The sequence below is a fragment of the Eleutherodactylus coqui genome, chromosome 11, assembly GCF_035609145.1.
Source record: "Eleutherodactylus coqui strain aEleCoq1 chromosome 11, aEleCoq1.hap1, whole genome shotgun sequence".
Taxonomy (NCBI): domain Eukaryota; kingdom Metazoa; phylum Chordata; class Amphibia; order Anura; family Eleutherodactylidae; genus Eleutherodactylus; species Eleutherodactylus coqui.
The window spans coordinates 82,545,084-82,564,693 of record NC_089847.1 but is presented as its reverse complement, the minus strand read 5'-3'; positions in this window follow the sequence as shown (position 1 = coordinate 82,564,693).

Here is a 19,610-nt window from a genome sequence, read left to right as displayed (position 1 = left end):
TGAAGATCTTCGCTCACCCTGTACTTGTAGTGAACGCATTTGATTAACCCTTCCAACATTTAATTCACTGCCATAGCCATATAAAGCCACCATAACTCTAGGTCTGACAGAATACTAATTAGCAATTTTGCCATTCTGCCCAATGAGAATGTAAGGCAAGAAATATCAATTCACTCAGTACAAAGCACTAAATATAACCCCTCTGCCCTGGCAGGAGCCAGACTGGGCAGCAGTTACCCTCTGTCTGCCAGCCATGCATTCATAAAGCACTCCCCTGGTAAAACTTGCCCAACTGAGCCCCTCTTAACTCTTTCCTTCCAAGCAACATAGCATTATATAAAATATGTACACTGCAAAGCATCACCCACTTGCCTGCTAGAACCATGCAGCATTGCATAATAACCCCACCCTCCTTGCCAAAATGCAGGGAAGCATCCTTAAAGCTCCCTGCTGTTACAGACCTGCAGTGTCACTTAACCCCTCCCACTCTGGCTGCCAGAGAGTTAATGCTTCATTGTACCCTCTGTCAGCACACATAAATGATGATGACAATCAATAGAGTTCATTCCCAGTATTACCTGCCACTTAACCTTACTACTTAACCCCTTCATGGCATGGGCATCCAAAAACACTATCATGTATCAGCTTCGGAGTTGCAGCAGAATATGTTTCATGCTTTTATTGCAGCATGCCATCAATGTAACTGTAGACAAGATCAATATTCATCCCCCCATTAATGTATGTTTTGGCCGGTGTACATAGTGGTCTTAGTGAGATCTTGCAACTGAACATATGTTTTTTTAAAGGGACAGTAAACGTAATTATAAAGCTTAAAATGCAGTTTTATTTTATTTTTTAAAAAGAGCTGATATTCCTTATCGATCTGTATGTAATTGTGTCTGCTGAAAATATATGAAATAATGTAGTGATAATATAGTAATTTGGAGGATTAGTCTTATCACGGTATGATATATAGCCAATATATTGGCCCCATGTAAACAATTGGAATTGAACACAATTTCAACAGTCTGGCTGATAACAGAAAGCAATAGAATGTTTTCAAATGCATGACAATAGTATACAAGGTATTCTTTACATTTAGTAAGAAACCTGTCTACCACCACCGAATTACTGTACGGTAGGTCATGTGTTTGTTAACAGCAAAAAAGCTGAGGTAGGTCGGCCACACCTTATGGTCTTCGGCATCACCTTTGTGTAAGCAAATTGTCCACAATTCTTTTACATGGGCAGATAAAATGCATGTAACAAACATCATTGACAATGTAGCAAGTTGTTTAAACTTGGAACACTTGCATTTATGTATGTTACAATCTTCCGTGTATTTCTCGTGCCGATGATTCCTTGACTTTCCCCCTCTCACACATTTCCATCACACCCGACGCCTATTTACACCAGCAGATGTACTATCGACAAATGATCATTTTTATGTCAGCATAAAGGATGCCATCGATATCAAACCATTTGTTGCTGAATTGCAATACATGTTTACAATGATTGGGATTGATTGTTTTTAAAGCCCCTTTAAAAATATGTGTCAAGTAGACTTTTGATACAATCAACAGTATATCCCATTATCACACATATATGGCACCGCTGAACGCCTCCACCCTAGCTAGTCCCGTTTAAAAAAATCTTCTAGATCATCATCCATTAAAGCAGATAATGACTAAAAGTCATGAGAGAATCAAGGAGTGAGAATGCGATCACCCTGATACATCATATTTGTCAATGGGTAACATAATCTAAGTAATAAATACATTAACTGCATTACAAGGAGATAGAATAAGATGGCAAATAAATAACGGAGAAGGGAGGGGAAAAACTTCATATATAAATTATTGGATGAGCTGTACCCACCAATGAACTCTTTGGGGCTGCAATGTTCTTTTTTAGGACACTAAGAAATAATATGGTCAGTTTACGCTGAGCTTCATGAAATCATAATGATCAACGGAGCTCTGCTACATCTGACAAACTTAGCTAAGGATTGAATAAGGAGAAATAGGGGGATACATTTTGGTCAGGAGAAAAGTGAGAAAGAAAGTCAGCAGAAAAGTTAGAGTGAAAAGAGGTAGCAAAAGGGACAGGAGGTGAGAGAATGAGTGACATGGTATTCTCACTTGCTCTGTTGTCCTCTGCAGTCTCTCCTCAGGCTCAGCACTCTCTGTGATGCTCTGTTCTCTCTGTCACAGGTTCTGCACAGACAGACTGACACAATGCAAAATATATAATATCAGAGTGCTGAGAGCAGCCTTAACCCCTTTCCTACCTCTGCAGAGCTTTATGATATTTCCAAAAGATCTGCCTATTACATAGAAACCTTCACTTATCCCCTCTCCTGTCAGTAGTAAACAGTTTATTAACCTCACTTTTGCTGAACTCCGTGTTGCATATATTGCCACAGCTCTGCTGTCACAATTCTCACAAGACTTTAATACAGGTCTACTGTGCAAATGGAAATCAATGGTATGAGTATGCTGCCTAACTTCACCAATACCACTTCCCAAAATCTACTCCCATCTCACAGAAAAGAATAGCTACCCAGCAACATCTACATACACAGTCCTCTGCAGGTACTTGGCAGTAGGTACTTGGCAGTTAGAGAGTTAAACTACTTCTCTGCCCCATCAGCGTTTCCAGATAAATGATTACAGTCAATACTGATCAATAACCATATTATCAGTACAGAGCGTCTAGGGACAAGTAATATAGAGTACTTTAATACATATATACCCTAATATTTATATTAGTACTAATGATAGATAGATAGATAGATAGATAGATAGTATCCTGAAAAGTTTGTGTAATTAGAGAGACGGGGAATTTGTTTGAATGTTTTTAAGGATCAGGAGCAGTAAAGGAAGTAACAGCAGTTATCAGACAGCAAGCCCCAAGCCAGTGAGTACAATGGAATGAGGCAACAAACCAGTGGACATCATTTCACAAGGGCACCAAAGCTATAGAAACTAGAAGTGAGTAGAACACCAAACTACTGGAACACAAACCAAAATACCGTATGCCAGACACAGGGCACAGAACAAATGAACACCAAGACTGCCTGTTTTAAACTAATGCTCAAAGTACTAGGGCAGCGCTCTAACCCAAGGAACTAAATCACTTCCACATGGAACACTAAAGGGGTTGTCTTAGTTATATAAAATGGCTTTCATAAGTCCCCCCTGCTATAAAATAACAATCACCAGATACTCCCCACTTTCCGCTTGTCCCCCGCCTGCTGACATTACTTTCAGGCTGCAGTCAGCCTGAGCCCGTCTACAAACAAACTGCTGCAGCCAATGACAGCGCTCAGTGATGATCGCTGAGGACTGTCATTGGCTGCAGCAGACAGGTTTACTGGACATCACAGGCTGACTGTAGCCTGTAAACAACAACAGGGTGGAGACCGGAGCTGGCGGTGGGGGATGAGTGGGAAGCGGGAGTATGAGCTTATTATCATTTTGCATCGTAGAGGACTCATTAAAAGACACTTTATAAAACTCCCCTTTAAGTCAATGGACAACAGTGTCTGGAGCAGACAGGAAACTTGTAAAGTGGAGTAAATATTATTAGACACAAAAAGCGGTATAACACAAGCATTAGATCACAGCTTGGAGGTTCATGTTCATAATGCATTGAGAACCACCCAGGAACCTAGGATGACATTATATATCTTTGTAAAATGCTTGCAGACCCAAGCCTGAAAGATGTTAATTTTGTTGATATTGAGTTGTTTTAAATTCCCCCATGGGCACTGGTGTCACATCTTGGTGGTTTTCCGTGCTCTGACGATGTAGAGAGCTGTGCTGGCGGTGGTGTATACTACTAGTAGGGCTTCTCATGCAAGATTGGTCCCAACTAAGGAGCCTAACTAAATGCGCTCATCTACTCATTGCTTTATGTAAAAAGTCTACACCGGATTGGTTGTCATCAGGGTCAACAAGGACCACATTGGGTGTTGGAGTCCATGGGCATCCATCAACATGTGGGCGACAGGACTCGGAATCTATGGCTAGGCAACCAGGGCCTAGTTCTGCAGACTTACTGGAAGAGAAATAACTGCAAAAGTATCAGAAGCATTCGATGTCAGAGACCTGTGCCATAATAACATGCAACTATTGTTCATTATCGGAAAGGCTTGGATATGTGAAGCAAATGTCTGAACTATGGGAAGAAGGACATTATTGGTTTTTATTATTATTATTATGTATTATTAAAATATTTCCCCTTTTAGAAAAGGAAAATGTATGAATCAACTACCAAACTCAAGTTCCCACAATACGATTGTCATTGTGCACCGCAATATGCAGTATATTAATCCCTATCTAAAATCTTACAGCTGATAAACATATGCACACATATAATCAGGTACACTTCCACTCTCTTTATTCATTTTAACAAATCTGGCCATCAATACATAGAATCACATTAAAAATGTATTTTTTTTTAATTAAAAAAGTAACATTCCTAGTTGGTAAACTTATCCAAACTTGTTAGTGACCACCACTTCAGACCCTATTTCGCCATCCAACTTTTATAGGGATTTCCAATTTGGACCCATCACATTTAGGTATATTTATGTAATGCATCAAATCTTGTTCAGCATCTTGGTGTATCTTTTAGTAACATCTTATGTGATTTTAGGTCTTAATATTGATATGTAGGTCAAGAGATTCGAATAGCATTAGATTATTAGTCTGCACATATTTATTTTCCATTATGGTTTTTGGTAGGGATTGTTAAACAAAAATACCACTTGCCACAATTTTGTGCATATATAGTTTTAAAACACATTCTAATATATTTAATAGTTCATTTTAGACTTTGTTCACATCTGTTTCAGAGGTTCGGTTCAGAGCCCTCAACACATTTATGACACAAAATGCTGGACAAAGTAGTACAGCATGCCGTCCAGCAAAATACAAGAGGGCATGATGGAACCAAATGGAGCTCATTATAATTAACGAGGTCTGTCATGTGCGGTTTGTGCTGTCAAATGCTACTATAATGGAACTGAAAGTGAAAAGCGTTGGTGTCGGCATCATTTTTGGATCTGTGGCAACCTCATTTGATGTGCCCAGACAAATTCTTGTAGTAAAATTAGTAACCATCACATAAAAATATAACACTTTATAGTATTGTCTGATATTAACAGTTCCCACTGTTACGTCTTTTGCATCTAGTTCCTCCGTGAACGAAAGAACTGCACACCAAAAGCAACTGAACTGCATACTGGAATCATCGACAGGCATAACATAAGGCCTGAGCTGTGACGAAAACACGCACCAAACATACTTGCACACATAACCAGATGGAATAGCTATAAAAGTATGAGGCATTAGTGTGTGAATTGGCCAAGTCACTTAAACCTGCAAGCCTGCTTTAAGGGTCCTCGTTGTCTTGCGGGTCCCTACTCTGACTAAACAATTACTACGTGACACCTACCTGCATGTGGGGCAATTGTCCTGATAGGGACAGCCCCATGCTGGAACATAAGGACCTAGCTCACCCAAAGATGGTAAATGTTCCACAGTAGGACAGGATGCAGCTCACATCAACACGCACCCTGAATAGGACTGTTCACACCACATGTCCAGCCACCCGCACAGACATGCACAACATGACACTGTTCACATCTAAACACACAACATGCCAGTTCACACCTCATGTCCAGCCACTTGCACAGACATGCAGAACATGACACTATTCACGCCTAAATGCACTGAACATGCCTGTTCACACCTCATGTCCTGCCACATGCAGAACATGACACGGACATGCAGAATATGACACTGTTCACACTTATACACACTTGAACAAACATGCATGCAAGCAAAACCCTAGGGTGAAGAGAAACCAGCCTCCTCTAGCAGAGGAATTAGTATATATGAGCAGCAGACCAGGGGGATTGACTGGCTGGAGAAATCTACCCCCAGGCAGCTCAATTAACCCCCACCTATGCGTCTGTACTGCTGGAAATCCCTACAGAACAACAGATCCCAGCAACGCAACCTGACAGGTAATCACTAAATATAACCTCTCTGGTAGTTTTTCCACCAAAATTGGAAACATATCCCAATTGAAAAAAATTAAATTTGATCCACTGTCTGCCGAGGGTGTATAAGGCTACCATGCAGGAAAAGGGTAGATATTTGGAGGAGTTCAAAATTTCAAGTTATTTCCAGATTCCAAGAGTATTTTGGAAGATTAAGCTGCTTTTGTTTTATAATTAGTTCAATGAACACATACATTCTAATGCATTGAGATTTTTAATTAATTATTTATTCCCAATGTTTCCATTTTTAAGAGGTGTTTCCAAACTTCTGGAGATTACTGTATGTCCAACTATATACTGTAAATAGTATCTATTGCACTTCAGTTGGGAGGTCAGTTATTCACTGTGCCCTTTTCTATCTATATTATAGCAGCAATATGCTATTGTCATGGAGCCGCTAAGGCCAGTTTCTTCCATGTCTCGGGATCAGGTCTGAGGTGACATCATTATGTCAACTCCAGATCATGTGGTGCACAAGCCAGTGCTCACATTTTAGTCATCCCCGGTCATCAAGGGTTAAACATTTCCCTGCTGTTCTTTAGCTGAAGGGCTGACTGGTGATTGACAACCCAACCAGCTAATCAGTATGCTTATTAGAGTTGTTTAGCTGATGGGCTGGCTGAGTTGAATAATAGCCTATTCAGCCACTCGGCAATTTCTTTATGATGTATAAACCAGCACCTCCTTGCTGAGAGCGCTGGTTATACTTGTACTCTGGCCCTGTCAGTATCTTAGGTTCCCTATCTTGTACTCCTGTCAATTGTAAGATTGTCTGTTTGTCAGTGTTCTACGCTCTGCATCCAGTCCTTTTGTTCTCCCCAGTCCAATTTTCTGGCCTGGTCCATGTACAATCAGTGGGGTCACCCTTTTCAGGGCAAGTGCTCCACTTCGAAAGCAGGTCCAGATGGGGAGGTTCAGGGGGTTCCATTCTGTCCCGCACTTTGCTGTTCTCTCCTATTAACTGTTTAGCTTTATGTTTAGCAACCCTTAGGCCTCCCTCACACAGGGCACTTTATACAGCATTTAGCGCTGCATTTTCAGCCCAGCGCTAAACACTGTACAACACTCCCATCATTTCAATGGGGCTACTCGCACAGGGCTGAAAACGCAGCGCCTTCCAACGCTGCGCTTTGACAGCGATGCAAGTTCTATTTTTGCGCGTTTTCAGCCCTGCGTCGCCCATTGAAATGAATGGGCAGCGGTTTTAGCACTGCTGAAAACGCGGCAACACTTGGTGCCGCGTTTTTAGCAGTGTTAACCGCTCGCCGATTTTCGGGGTGAGGGTTTGTAGTAGAAGCCCTACTCTGAAAATCAGTCCCAGCTAGCTAGAGGAAAAAAAGAAAGCAATACTCACCTAGCCACTGCAGTCCGGGTCGTGGCCGCTGGTCTCTGCCGCCCATCCGGGCTTCCCCTGCATTCACAAGTCTATTTCCGTAGGCCAGGTTTGAGAACCCCGCCTCTGGCAATAGAGTGCTGTGATTGGTTGTCGGCACGCTGGATGCCCAATCACAGCCCTTCATTGACTGTCTCAGCCAATCAGCGCCGGCAAGCTCTGATTGGCTGAGACAGTCAATGAAGGGCTGTGATTGGGCATCGAGCATGCACCGACAACCAATCACAGCACTCTATTGCCAGAGGCAGGGTTTCTTAAACCTGGCCTCCGGCAATAGACTTGGGAGTGCCGAGGAAGCCCGGATCAGCGGTAGAGACCAGCGGCCACGACCCGGACTGCAGTGGCTAGGTGAGTATTGCTTTTTTTTTCCTTTTCAGCATTGTTGGCTGCGTTTTCAGCCGAGCTGAAAACGCAGCCAAAACGCTGGCATAAAGTATGCCAGCGCTGCTGAAACGGGGCGGAATCTGCAGTAACGCAGCATTGAAAAACGCTGCGTTTCTGCAAACGCCCTGTGTGAGGGAGGCCTTAGTCTCCCACATACACATCGTTCTGATTGTCCCTGTGCCCAGTCCCCTATAGTTATCCTATGTATTCGTTGACAGATGTGACAGCTCGTATTCTCCTTTGCATTTTACTGTACCCTTTCTATATCCAATGCAATTCCTTGTGCATGTGCAAAACATGTGGAGAATTTGGAGAAATGGAAGAATTAAAACAGGGATGTGTTAAATTAGAGTACCCCGTACCAACTAGAGGGTATGAGAGACCACTTTAAAAATGTAAAGAATTATGAATAACAGTTGTCCCAGAGATTATTAATTCCTGTACTTTCACACTAAAGTGATAATCATTCAGTAAATGGTGGCAGAGCAGACCAGAGATCGCTCAAACTGCCCACCTTCATTTACAGTAAACAGGCAGTCATTCATAGATGAACTACCTGTTTACAGATGACGATTGCCATTTGATTTTTATGCCTGCCTAAACTGAATAACTAACAATAAGCAAATAAATTATTGTTTGTCATTCAGTCGTGGCAGCGTTTATCGCCCAGTTTCGCACAATCTAGCAAGCAGCAAAAATTGTTCTGTGTAAAAGGGCCATTAGAGGCTGATAAAAGCAGGTCATTACAACCGGGGCAATACAGCACTAATGAATCCTCTTCTTCAGCTGCACTTGGTGAGAACATGTCCAGCACTCTGAATATATTTTACTAGATTCATCTCTGTCTTTGTGTCATTAAATAAGAACAACGTCAGCGTCTTGTAGAGACAGCAAAGGAAGACCGGAACAGACAAAGTACGAGAGGTGAAAGTAAGCAAAGGATAAGCGGACATCAAAAGGAACACATTCACTTATTTATAGTTATTTATAGTTGTCTCGATACATCATCACAATTATAAATTATGGGGGAATTAGCCGTGATTTTAAATATAAAAGGAAACATTGAAAAACAAGGAGAGTCATCAAAAAGAGAGGAGCTGTCAGCTCTGCTGACCATCTGATACAGTAAATACTTGTATTCTACATGAAATAACAATGCTGGAGGTCTTGGTACATGTAAATTGTTGTACAGAACATGAAGTACCACATTGTACTGTAGAGGGGCGCTACTAGATAGCCAATCAGTGCATACAGGCGTTTAACCATTGTAATGCCCATGGTGTTTGCCTACATTTTCAAGTTAAGGGACTAATGGATGCACACTGAGTACTTGTAGTGCCGCCCATGTGAAGGGGTCTAAGACACTACACACTGCTCTGATTGGACACAGCTGCTCATGTGAGCAGTGCTGACCAATCTGAAAGCACCATGAACTGTCTAATTAATGATGCACACTGTGCATTGGGTAGTGAGAGGAGCACTGGGGCTACTTTGGAGGACTATAACAGGGACCCTGGAACTGGTGGACCCATGCAGTATGGCCATAGAGGAAGGCATGGTTAGTATTACTTCCCTCTCCAGTCCAGGGAAACATTTTGTCCCCAGGATCACTTTACAGTCTATGTGGTTTAGCTAATATGTAGACATTATGGGGAATACTCATAAAAGATTTTACATTACAAAGTCACAAATGTTTTTGCCAGTGGGGATTTACGCAAAATGTACAACTTTTTGCTGTTTGTAGCACCATCCAGGGGCGTAACTATAGAGGATGCAGGGGATGCGGTTGCACCCGGGCCCAGGAGACTTAGGGGGCCCATAAGGCTCCTCTTCTCAATATACGGAGCCCAGTACTATGAATAAAGCGTTATAGTTGGGGGCCCCATTACAGGTTTTGCATTGGGGCCCAGGAGCTTCAAGTTACGCCTCTGGCACCATCTACCAGTTTTTTTTAAAGGAGGCATGGCTTGTCAGGAGGGAGCATGGCCAGAAACTGAAATAAATGATCACATATCAGATACATACATTTCTGAGTAGGCGCATAGAGGTGCCGAGCTGCGACTAATACATGGAGAGCTCTGTACCTCTTCATGTATTAGTCGCATTCTGTGTCGGCAGAAACATTATTAAGACTGGTGTTTGAAATGTAGACTTAATACATTTCCCCCTATGTGATAATTTGCAATGGTACCGTAGTTTAGACTATGTCTATCTTTGCTGTAACCGAGATTAATTTTACATGCACTGACTTCCTGGTGAAGAGGCCAAACTGCAGAATAAAGCGAGGGTAGAGAAATGCTCTAATGAGATATAGGTGGATTACAGACTACTTCAGACTCTCATTAGGCACAGTCCAGCTGCACAGTCATGTCCTTAGGCTGGGTTCACACATTGCATCCCCAATACTCCCGAAAGCATGCTAATCTGCATTTTCAAATTATTTGCACCTAAAGGCCCATTTACACGGAGTGATGATCGCTCAAAAATCGCTAAAAAGCAATCGTTTGAGTGATAATCGCTGCGTCTAAACACGTGGCCATCGTGCACTTTTCATGCACTGCTAGCTGATCGTTAAATTCAGGCCAACCTAAAAATCATCATGTGGTCTTATCAGGACCGCACGCTGAGTTCTCTGCGGGTAGTGCTGATAGTATTGTTTCAGCTATTTAGTTGAGAACAAAGGAGCTGAATGCAGATAAGAGCCCTCCAGCTAATAACTGCATTCAGTTAAGGCTTCATTTGCACACTAAATTGGTATTAAGTAGCTGAGTAGCTACTTAATAGTTTATGCAAAATGATCGCTCAAAGCTGTCACTCAAACTGTCATTTGAGCGATCATCGCTCCATGTAAATGGGCCTTAAAAGAAGTTTGATTGTTTATGGCTGCTGGTAGACTGCTACTTAGCTGCAAAACTGCACTGCAATTAACAAAAAACTCCAATCAATTTGAAAACCATAATTTGCATGTTGTTGCAGTTTCAGTCGTATTAACGGTACACCTTAGCGCGCATCACGACTGCAACAGGTGAACCTAGCCTCATAGCGCTAAAGAATCATTATGTAAGTTAGGAAAGCCCAGCTCATTAATACACTTGAACAGTTTCATTGCTTACATTATACTGCACATCTGTAGTGAGCCAGTATGGGGGTGATAGTTTTGGCTGATGACTTGAACCCCACAGTGGCTGATACTAAGTGAAGCACTCCTCAAACGGCTACACCACAGTTAGATATGGGGGTGGCGATGGTCTCTGTTCCCTGGTATGTTGGTGCATTGTAGTGTAATGTTCCCTGGGAAAAGAAGAGTCCATGTAACTTATATTTTCTTGATCCAGAAGCACAACAGTTCAACATAGCATTATCGAATTAAAACCAGAAATCAGCTCCTCTGCAGCCATTCCCACACAAGGACTGGCTGGAAACCATAACAGATGCACCAAAAAAGGGAGTAGGTCCAGTGTAGGATAAAAACTCTTTCTCTTTATTGAAAAATCCAGACAGACATGGAGGATCAAGAAGCATATACTGCCTACATGTTTATTAAGGCAAGCATGTTGGCCTTAATCATAGACCCTTTGATCCTACACTGGACCTACTCCCTTTTTATAACATTGATGAAGGTACAAAACTTTGTAATCCAGTCCTGAGGGTGGTGGTTAAGCAAGTGTTACCTTTTCTGCTCTGCACTGCTTGTGTGGGTTACAGCCCTATATGAAGCCCAGCTGTATCTCCGTACTGCTGATGTGGGTTTTTCAACCTCGGAGACTACATCAGCCCTGTATACCACTGGTCCTGCAGGAATTTAATCCAAGAAGAGCTGTGAGCTTCTGTTCCCTATACCGGCTTACTCGTTCACACTACACTCTACTTTTCCCACCAACTTTCAATCTTCCCACCAACTTTGTGCTGATTGGCTGCTGAGTCACTGCGCTGTTCTTATCCCTCTCTCTATACTGTATGCTATTAAACACCCTCTTCAAGTCTAGACAGCAGTAAGTGCATAATACATTTAAAGGCACATTTATACATTTTCTCAGAACTATCAATATCATTATGTAGTGACAGTTCTGGGTCACTATATGTTCATTCATACATTCTGCAAATATTATGTTTAATTATAATATTTTGCTACAGATGTTGCAATGGATTTAGCTATGAACTCAGAAGTATAACTAGAAAGGGCCCATAGCAAAATTTTGAATGCAGTTCCCTTAAAGCATAAACAATGATCTTATAGTGGTAGATATCAGATGTACACATGCACTCTGAAGAGACCATATAAATGATTACAGTACCATTATATCCAGTGACCACAGATGACATCCTCCCTCTCTGGAGTCGTCCACTTTTTCCAGCTTTTCCTTTTAGCCCAGACCACCACCATGACTTTTCCCAGTCACAACTTGTTTTTGCAAAATTTGACATACAGACATCTTTGGTTCATTGATTTTCCAACACCTTCCTTATGTCTTCCACACTTTTACACAATCTTCTCATCCATAGTGATCCAGATAGTAATAATGTCATCCAAACAATAATAGTGTCCTCCAATTTGATCCCTCTGCAGGCCCCACACAGTAAGTGCTGCTTCTAGTGCCTCCTGCACAGTAAAAGTGCCTTTGTGTCCCCCATGTTTACTAATAATGCCTCCTCATGACCTTCCTCAGTAGTAATGTAATAATTCATCCTTAGGCCTCCCTCACACAGGGCGTTTGCAGAAACGCAGCGTTTTTCAACGCTGCGTATACTGCAGATTCCGCCCCGTTTCAGCAGCGCTGGCATACTTTATGCCAGCGTTTTGGCTGCGTTTTCAGCTCGGCTGAAAACGCAGCCAATGATGCTGAAAAGAAAAAAAAAGCAATACTCACCTAGCCACTGCAGTCCGGGTCGCGGCCGCTGGTCTCTGCCGCTGATTCGGGCTTCCTCTGCACTAACAAGTCTATTGCCGTAGGCCAGGTTTGAGAACCCCACCTCCAGCAATAGAGTGCTGTGATTGGTTGTCGGCGCTGGCTCGATGCCCAATCACAGCCCTTCATTGACTGTCTCAGCCAATCAGAGCTTGCCGGCGCTGATTGGCTGAGACAGTCAATGAAGGGCTGGGATTGGGCATCGAGCGCGCCGACAACCAATCACAGCACTTTATTGCTGGAGGCGAGGTTCTCAAACCTGGCCTACAGCAATAGACTTGGGAGTGTTGGAGAAGCCCGGATGAGCGGCAGAGACCAGTGGCCGCGACCCGGACCGCAGCGGCTAGGTGAGTATTACTTTCTTTTTTTCCTCTATCCTAGCTGGGACTGATTTTCGGGGTAGGGCTTCTATTGCAAGCCCTCACCCCGTAAATCGGCGAGCGGTTAACGCTGCCAAAAACGCGGCACCAAGTGTTGCCGCGTTTTCAGCAGTGCTGAAACCGCTGCCCATTCATTTTAATGGGCGACGCAGGGCTGAAAACGCCCAAAAATAGAACATGCATCGCTGTCAAAGCGCAGCATTGGAAGGCGCTGCGTTTTCAGCCCTGTGTGAGCAGCCCCATTGAAATCAATGGGAGTGTTGTACAGCGTTTAGCGCTGGGCTGAAAACGGAGCGTTAAACGCTGTACAAAACGCCCTGTGTGAGGGAGGCCTTAAGCCCTTGCTCAGTATTTGTGGTGCCCTTTATGCCCCTACTCTGTGCTTATTTTGTTATTCAGTATTTATAACCCCCTTGCGTCTGCTCAGTATTTATATACCCACCTACTCCTGCTAATTATTTATATGTCCCCCTTGTCTCTGCTCAGTATTTATAATACCCCCTTACCCCTGCTCAGTAGTTTTAACATAATGTTCTAAAACAGAAAAGCACATTATACTCAACTCTTTGCCATCCCGCTCCACTGTTCCCCTGCCCCAATGCTCTGTTCTCCTCTTCCTTCCCCGCAGCCGATCACATGATCAGAGGCATGTGACCACTGCAGCCATTCCTTGACCTCAAATGGCTGCTGCCAGTGATTGGCTTGCTGTAGCAGTCATGTGCCATCACGTGACCAGCTGCCGGGAGGCAAAAAGAGAACAGAGCACTGGCAATAATGGAGCTGTTGAGGTCAAAAGGTGAGTATCATGTACTTTTTAAAAATTTTACAGCATTATGACAAAAATACTGAGCAGAGGCAAGGTGTTTAGGTTGCCTGTCCATATATGTCAGTTTGGGGCTCCTTTGAGATTTGGGCCCCATAGCAGTCACTATGGCTGCTATGGTGGTAGTTATGCTCCAGTATGGACTTCACTCATTGCATTGCAACGAATGAAAGAAGCTATGAAAATCCGCACAAGAGTTAAGGCATGAAAATATTCCACATGTCTAGAATCTGCAGCAAATTTTTTAGACTGTACAGGAATCAGGTTTCTTAAAGTATACTTCACAAAGTATAAAACTTTCCATAAATCAATACTAGAAAGCGAATATAACAAACTGTGCATTATATATTATCAGAGAAAAAGGCCTTACTTAACTGTTCACTCAGAATTCACTGATAAAATCTGTCTCCAGAGATAATATAATTTTTCACCTTAACTGAGAGATCAGATTACAGTAGCCCATAGAAGTTTAAAAAGTGGTGAGGGAGAAGGAGGAAGCAGGAGCAGTGCACTAGCTGCTACCGTGTTTCCCCGAAAATAAGACAGTGTCTTATATTAATTTTTGTTCAAAAAATTTTAACTTTTTTACATGTATAGCTGCCTGGACACTATTTAAATTGACTTTTTAAATTAACTGTTAGCAGGGCTTAATTTTGGAGTAGGGCTTATATTTCAAGCATCCTCAAAAAGCCTGAAAAATCATTTTGCATCCTCAAAAATGTTGGAAAATCATGCTATGTCTTATTTTCAGGATATGTCTTATTTTCAGGGAAACAGGGTATATCATCTTCCATACAGAGCGTACAGAGTGAAGATTTCCTGTTTACCTTTATCTCTGTTCTCCTTCTTCCTACCAACCAGTCCCAACTTTTGTAGGCTTATATGAACAACATCTCTCCCTTGATCTCTCAGTGAAGCTGAAAAGCCATATTTATCTGCTATGTGGATTTTCTCGGGGAATTCAAATTGAGTGAACACTTAGGGCTGCTTTCACAGGGGCGACAAAATCGCACGATTTGTCCCTGATGTAACAGTGCTACAACCCGCATGTATGTGAAGCCCATGCTTTCCAATGGGTTCCTTCACATTGAGCGCTGCATTGATTGGCTGAATTGTTGTGCTCGAGAATTAGAGATGAGCGAACGTACTCGTTTTGGGTGTTTTTGCACTCGAGCACCGCGTTTTCTGAGTAACTGACTACTCGGACGAAAAGATTCGGGGGGCGCCGGGGCGGGGGAGCGGCGTGGTGGAGCGGGGGGTAGCAGTGGGGAACAGGGGGGGCTCTCTCCCCACCCCCTTCTGCAACCCCCCGCTCACCCCCGGCGTCCCCCAAATCTTTTCGTCCAAGTAGTCAGTTACTCAGAAAACGCGGTGCTCGAGTGCAAAAACACCCGAAAAGAGTACGTTCGCTCATCTCTATCGAGAATCAATCAGAGCCGTAACCAGGAAGCACTGTACTGAGAATGGCAAGAAAGTGTGTCGAAGTGAAGGAAAGCGTAAGGACCTGGACTGCGCCTGTTAGGTAATGTATTATTTTAGTTTTTTTTCCCGGGTAGGACAGATATGTCAAGCCCCCCTCCCAAAAATACAGAAAAATTAGGGTAGATCTTATGTTCAGGGTGGGTCTTATTTTCAGGGAAAATAAAGCCTACCCCAAAATCGCACATTTGTCACATGAGAAAATCACAGTATCGCTGCGACTCTCTCTCTCAAAAACTGGGGCGGGGTCGAACACGATTTGATGCTCGTTCGAGTAACGAGCACCATCGAGTACGCTAATACTCGAACGAGCATCAAGCTCGGCAGAGTATGTTCGCTCAACTCTAATAACTTCTATAAATTAGGTGTTGTCATAATCATAATGACTCATAGAATAAAGGAAGCTTTATATTTATACCACATGGTAAACGCTGTAAAAACAAATCACAAAGAAATTCCTGGAATTGCTTATTTCCATTGCCCCCAGCAAGAAAAAAAATAAACGTTATTCAATATGTTTTATGATGTGCCTGAAATTGGTTCCTATAAAAACTACAACTTGTCCAGTACAGGGTTGGATCTGGGGCCCAGTGGGCCCTAGGGGGAGGCTCTACATGACAGGGTTGATAGGGAGCCGGAGGAGGTGAAATGATTAAAGTAGAGAAGAGGGGGTGGGGGGATGAAAGAGGGGGAAGATGGGGATTGGTGGGGATAGGGTTAAGGTAATTAGCTGGAGTAGGTTATATATGGGGGTGGTTTTAATTGGGAGTGCCATTTTAGGGGAGAAAAGTGAGAAGAGTAACAGGAGTGAGGTAACGGCTGCGACCAGAGCATCCACAAGCGTTCCTGCAGCCACCTGTGAGGAAGGGGGGGTGTTAAGCTCCGTCGCTGCCTGGAGCAGACGCAATGTCTCCTCCACAGACGCTATATATAAGTACAACTCCCACTATTTTCCCTACAACCTGCACCGCTCCAATGACCTGCCAGCGACTGTCCCTCAGACCTCCTGACACCTCTCCCAAATCCTTTCACTTTCTGTTCTGCTCGCTTTTCTGAGAGCACAGGGCCCAGCCTCACACTCGTCTAATAGCGGAAGAGGAGGTGCCTAGGACCCGGTGCAGGATTAGGAGCCCCTCCGAGGACCCTCTAGACGGTTGCCCCCTCCCCAGCGTCAGGGGTAGTGGGGAGAGACCGTCCAGGAGGAATCCTGGGCAAAGGCTGGGTCGAACGGTGGGACGCAGGCCTCGCTCTCCAGGGGGGCAGGGCCTGCGGCGCCTGGCAGCGGAGTTGTGAGGGAAGTTACAGCCGGCTACTTAGGTGCAGTGCCAGCCTGGGAGTAAGCACGGGACACGAGGAGTCAGCGCCACGTTTGGAGCGGACGAGGGTAGCAGGCCCACGGTCATCTCGCTTGGCGATGACCCAGTCAGGGAGCTGACCCATCATCACGAAGTTCCGCTAGGGCTATGGTGAGCTTGGCTGAGTGCATTGGTAATTGGAGGAGGTCCGGAGTGGAGGAAGAAGAGGTGGGGGAGAGTAGTTGGTTGAAGTCAGCAGTGTTCGTGCCACAGATGGACAAGTGGCAACATGGCCCTGCACAAGTCAGGAATTATGGACGGTGGCAGCAAGAGGAATTTCCAACAGAAACAGCGAGGAACGAAGTGGATCAGCTGGATCCGCTGGTGATGGCTGGTGGGCTCACAGCTCCAATGCAGCCTGGTGAGCATAATTTCATGTTGCATTTGTCTAACATTAATGTTGCTACAGCTGGTGTTGAATCGGTGCATCATTTTATCAGACTCACGAGGGGATTTGGACATATGGCTCACATTTCTTGATAAGTACAATGGGAGGTCCATGTTTATGTCTGAGGGGGTAGGCAATGTTGAGTGCAAGATTTTTACGGATGCAGCTGGTAGCACGTGATTCGGGGCATTTTTCAAAGGGCAGTGGTGTGCGGCTGTCTGGCCCACTGAGTGGGTGGAGGTGGTTTAGTGAAAAACTTGTAACAGCTTTTTCCGATTGTGGTGGCAGTGACGATTTGAGGAGAGTGGTTTAGGAACAAGAAGGTAAAATTTTACCGCGACAACCTGGGCTTGGTACAAGCCATTAATTTGGTGTCCGCTCATTCTCCCACAGTGGTAGATTTATTGTGGCACTTAGTGTTGTCATGTTTGTCGTCAAATGTGTGGGTGGTGGCAATACATGTTCCTGGTGTTAGTAAATCTATTGCTGACTCACTGTCTCGATCTCGGCGGGATAGCCTCTGATCTCTGGTGCCAGAGGCGGAATTGGAAGGGAGACAATGGCCTCCGCAACTTTGGAGTCTGGTCGATGTGCGATGGGTCACCTGATTCAAGTGTCGCTGGCGGCGGGCACATGAATGGTCATGGTCATGGTCCAGCATTAGTGTGGATTCTTGGACATTGGTTTGTCTTCTGGGCTGCTGAGCGAGAAAAGAAGGGCGTCAGCTAGGCATTTCCAGGAGGGATGCGATTATCTGCTGGCTGGGATTCAGAGGCATGATGTGGAGGAGGGTCCTGCCGGAGGTAACACACATTGCAGAGCTGGACAGGGCTCCTAACATTTTGGTGCTGCATGCTGGGGGGCGATGACCTGAGTGGTCACTAAGCAAAGGAGTTGCGTAGAGACATCCAACATGACTTTCTGAGATTGTGCAGGTTATTCCCAAGTATGGTGGTAGTGTGGTCTGAGATGCTTCCCAGAAAGTCGTGGAGGATGGCAAGTTCTGTGGAAAAGATTAATATGGCTAGGACAAAGATAAATAGGCACATATCGGCATTTGTCGCACAAAATGAGGGGTTTGAGTTAGACATGTTAACTTAGAAGAAGGGGATGTTGGTTTTTGGTTAAGGGATGGGGTCCATTTAAATGATGTGTGGACATTGGCAATTTAAGAGGGCATAGAGAGGGCGCTACTTCTGTTGGGTGCTGCGCAGACTTAGGAGGTAAGTCATGCTGGCTGTGGCAGGATCTTTGGAGGCGGGTTTTTTATTTTGGGTGGAGGGAGTTTGGTGGGTACCGCCTCACCTTTAAAACTCTCCCCCCCTTTTGTTCATCGTGGTTGGGTATGGTGCATTGGGTAAGGCCAGGGAAGGGATCCCAGGTGGCCTGGATCATTTTTTGATATTCTATCCACCTATCGGTGGGGCAGGGGCAAGTGGTGTCTCCGAGCTGGATGCTAAGTGAGAGTCAAGGTTCGGTTTTATGTATTGAAGCACCAAGCCTTTTTGTGGCTCCAAAGATCTCCTCTGTATCTAAATAGAGTTAATATGTATTGTTATTTGTTAAATAAGATTGCTGCTGTGGCCAAAATATTCAAAAGTATTACTATGGTCTCAGTGTATTATGGGGAGTATAAAGTAGTAGGGGCTCAATGCAAATGTGACTCTAGCATACCTGGGTCAAGTGCAGGGTCGGATCGGGGGCCCAGGGGGCCCTAAGGGGAGGTCCTACATGAAAGGGTTACTAGGGAGCAGGAGGAGATGAAAGTGTTAAAGTAAAGAAGAGGGGGGTGGGGGGATGAAAGAAGGGGAAGATGGGGATTGGTAGATATAGAGTTATGGTAATTAGCTGGAGTAGGTTATAAAAGGGGGGAGTTTTAAGCGGGAGCGCTATTTTAGGGGAGAAATGTGAAAAGAGTCCCGTCCTCCCTCTTTGGAGAGGTGACAATGTGATAGGAAGTCATTATTGTAGCTTCGAAAAGTTCAAGGGATATGAGAGAGTATGTATGGAGAGAATTGTGTTTTTTCCTGTCGTGACAGCCTGTAGCGGGTGGGGAGGTCCTTGGAGGCGGGTTTTTTATATTGTGTGGAGGGAGTTTGGTGGGTACGGCCTCACTTTTAAGATTCCCCCCACCCTTTTAGTCATCGTAGTTGGGTCTGGTGCATTGGAAAAGGCCAGGGAAAGGATCCCGGGTGGCATATTAGCCTTTTACTCCCCACTTCTACCCGCGCCAACCTAAACAACCAATCACCGTGAATCAGCCAAACCAAAAACCAATCACCGTGAATCAGCCAACTCAAATAACCAATCACGGTGAATCAGCCAATCCAAATAACCAATCACCGGGAATGAGTAAATCCAAACAACCAATGAGGTTGCGAATGGTGCGGATTTGGGGAGTAATTTAGATATATGCTCCCGGATGGCC